Raw genomic sequence first — 3,906 nt, 5'->3', positions numbered from 1 at the left:
ACGGCACTCGTAGCCCTGTCTGTGGGCACACGTGCTGTTGCCCCAGCCTTGCCTCCCTCCATGACCCCCTCCTCAGCAGCAGTCCCCCTGGAGGAGAGTCGGCCCTGAGTGTGGCCCATGCGGAGCAGCGCAGCCAAGGACATGGCAGCCAGGCAGTGTAGACAAGAATCTGCCCTCATGCCCCATCGTGCACAGTTGATGTTGCGGGGCGTGGGCAGAGGGCATGGCGCTGCTGGGCTGCCTGGGCGATCTGCGGCGGGCCCTGGAGGCGGTGAGTGGCCCTGCGGGCAGGCGGGATGGGGCCAGAGCAGGGGCGGGGCAGGGGGTGGAATGGGGCTGGGGCCAGTTTTTGGGCACTCAGTCTCTAAAAGGTTCGCCATCAATGGACTAGGAGACCTCCAAGGACCCTTCCAACTGTTATTCTATTCTGTTATGTCCTTAAGGATCAGCAGAAACCGGGGCGATATTTTCTTTCCCCTGCTCCTCACCATTATCCATTTTCTCATGAATTTCACAACTCAAGTCTCAGGAGAATTCATTCCAGTCCATTTCGTAATTCTCCTCTCCAGTTCAGGACCCAGCCTGAGTTCCCTTGCTTGTGTTTCTCAAGCACGCTGGCTGGAGAATCCGGGGAACTGAAGTTCACCCATCTTAAAAATTGGTACAGTCAAAAAAACCCACCCTGTGTCAGCCTCACACACAATCCAGCTTCCCATCGGCTCTCTTTCCGCCTCCTCCCAATTTAAATCCTCCATCTTGAAGTGAGCTGCACCCACACTATTAATTAGTTGGTTTATATTTCATGTTTCTAAACCGCCCATCCACCTCAAAGCTATTTCATCAAATCTGTGACTTGGAAAAGATCAGAAGAGGGTCAAAGCTGGTGTAATGGTTTACGGTTTAGAATTAGGTATGAGCCAGGACACTACGGTTGGGTGAACAAACTGATGTGTAGCCATCCAGATCAGGGTTTTTCAGGTACATGGACTTCAACTCCCAGAATTCCAGCTTAGATATTGCTGAGAATTTGGGGGCTTGAAGTCCACACGTCTTAAAAGTTCCCAAGATTGAGAAACCCTGACCTAAATTAAGAAGTTCCTCCACTTCTCTAGGGATGGTTGCCAGTTTCTCTCTGGGAATATTTGTGAGAGATTAGCACCTGGCTGTCAAAGGGAAAGGTGAGATAAGTCCAGAAAGCCACCTCCGGATGGTCCTGCAATATGTAAGCAAACAAGATAAGGGTCCCTGAACCCTTTCCTGCCTCTGAAGAAACAATCTCTTGTAAAGGAACTGTCTAGCAAGTCTTCTTATCTCTCTGACCTTCTTCAAACTCTTTCTTCAGATTGTGTCAACAATCTCTTACCAAGGGGAAAGACTGGTGTGTATTCTGTCTAATCTGCTTAGGCCACCTGTTCACTTTGAAGCTGGTTTCTTTGCTATCCCTGACAGTTGGAAATTCCTCTCCAGACACCTGCATGAGAGTTCCCACGTCAAATCTTTCCCCAAATCCATCTTTTCTAGGAAGCGCTTGACTGTGCTTATTGGAAAAAGTGCTACCAGATATAAGAGTATCTTCCAATCTTTCTCCTATGGCAGGGGTAGTCAACCTTGGCTCTTTTATGACTCGTGGACTTCAATTCCCAGAATTCCTGAGCCAGCTTAGCTGGCTCAGGAATTCTGGGAGTTGAAGTCCACGAGTCATAAAAGAGCCAAGGTTGACTACCCCTGTCCTATGGTGTCTTCAGAGCTAGATTTATTAGATTTAGAGTATTTATTTATTTATCCTACTTCTATTACTTTATAAATAACTCAAAGTAACAAACATAACTAATACTACACCTTCCTAGTTTCCTCAAATCTACCACCCTGTCAGGTGGGGTGTGCTTAGAGAGAATGAGGTCTTAAGGTCACCCGGCTGCTTTTCATGCCTAAAGCAGGACTAGAACTCACCGTCTCCTGGTGATTGGCCCAAAGTACCCCAACTGGCTTCATGCCTAAGGCAGGACTAGAACTGTCTCCTGGTTTTTAGCCTGGTGTTTAACCACTGGAGCAAACCGAGTCCATACGCTCCAGATTCGTTATCCCAAGCAATATTTGAAATTTTACACTTTAAATTTTAATTAGGAAGTTAATTAAAATCTTGTTATCCTCCTTTAAGGTTTTAAAGCCTGACTTTACCTTGGACAAAGGTGTAGATGAGTGTGTTGTATAAGGATTGACAACGACTGTGTTTGTCCTCAGATGTATTTGTTTCTGCTGTGTCTTGTTTATCTATTTTTAACCTGAAGTTAACTGTGCGGAGCTGATGCCTGGAATCATTTTTAAACCGAAGTTAACTGCAGGAGGGCAAGCATATAAATGGATTAAATCGGTCAACAAACATGAAATTTCGGCCTGCTCGGTTGCAAAGCGCCCACTTTTGTTGTGGTGTTTATTTTGAAGGGTGCCTTGAGGGCTGAGCACAGAAATAGAATAGGCAGATGGTAGGAATTACAATGGTGTGAAAGAGACAAAATGTGTGTCATTGTATCACAATGCAAACTCTAGCCTTTCATGTTTGCATTCTGATGTCAGATACAAGTCCTTAACTCACAGTACTTTGTGTTGTCTCCTCACAATATACATTTTGTCCCTTGCTCTCTGGGCTTTTTAGCAGCTGCCCTAATTCGAAAGTGGTTCCTTTCCAAGCATGATTTTCAGAAAATTCTCATTAACGAAATTTAATGAGATGAGTGATGGGACTGAAAGGATTCCAGCAACAAAACAATTTTCCTTTTAGAGCTTTCCTTTATATTCTGTTCTCCATGGTTCTTGATACTTACGCTGTAAGCCGCCCAGAGTCGCCTCGAATCACAAGATGGGCAACATATAAATTTAATAAATAAATATTACTGTGCGCGCTTGGAGCTTCATAGCAACTTTCAGTCTTTTAAAACGATATAATACAGATATCCCTCGACTTAGGACAATTGAGCTCAAAATTTCTGTTGCTAAGCGAGACAATTATTCAGTGAGTTTTGCCCCATTTTATGTCCTTTCTTGCCACAGTTGTTAAGTGAATCACTGCAGCTGTTAATAACACAGCTGTTAAGTGAATCTGGCTTCCTCATTGATGTTGCTTGTCAGAAGGTGGGATCACGTGACCCTGGGACGCTGCGACCGTCATAAATACGAGTCAGTTACCAAGCGTCTGACTTTTGATCACGTGACCCTGGGGATGCTGCAACGGTCGTAAATGTGAAAAACGGTCATAAGTCCCTTTCTTCAGTGCCGTTGTAACTTTGAATGGTCACTAAATGAACTGACGTAAGTCAAGGACTATCTGTATACTAGACAACGTGATCGGTTGGGTCATGGGTTCGGAGAGATTTCCTTACAAGATTCCTTCAATAGTGGCAGAGCCTAATCAAACCCCCTTTTATTCTTTTTTTCTTTCCTCCTGTTCCCAGATCCCCACCCCACCCCTCTGAAGCCCAGTTACTCCCTGCTGCCTCCCAAAGGTGCTTTTCCAGGAGGCAGCTGGACTCTGCTTCTCATCCCAGAGGCTTCTTCTGGACGGTCCCTGCTGCAGCGGTCCTCATCCCTTAATGAAGATATCTAGACTTCCACTCCCAGAATTCATGAGTCACCCATGCTGGCTGGGGAATTCTGGGAGTTGAAGTCCAGCCATCTTAAAGTCGCTCAGGGTGAGCAACACTGCTCTGGAGGGGCAAGTGTGTGTGTGTGTGTGTGTGTGTGTGTGTGTGTGTGTTGCCCGTGGAATTCTGGGAGTTGAAGTCCAGCCATCTTAAAGTCGCTCAGGGTGAGGAACACTGCTCTGGAGGGGCAAGAGTGTGTGTGTGTGTGTGTGTGTGTGTGTGTGTTGCCCAGGGAATTCTGGGAGTTGAAGTCCAGCCATCTTAAAGT

The sequence above is a fragment of the Protobothrops mucrosquamatus genome, unplaced genomic scaffold, assembly GCF_001527695.2.
Source record: "Protobothrops mucrosquamatus isolate PMUCROS unplaced genomic scaffold, P.Mucros_1.0 scaffold19, whole genome shotgun sequence".
NCBI lineage: Eukaryota > Metazoa > Chordata > Lepidosauria > Squamata > Viperidae > Protobothrops > Protobothrops mucrosquamatus.
This window is presented reverse-complemented; position numbering follows the sequence as displayed.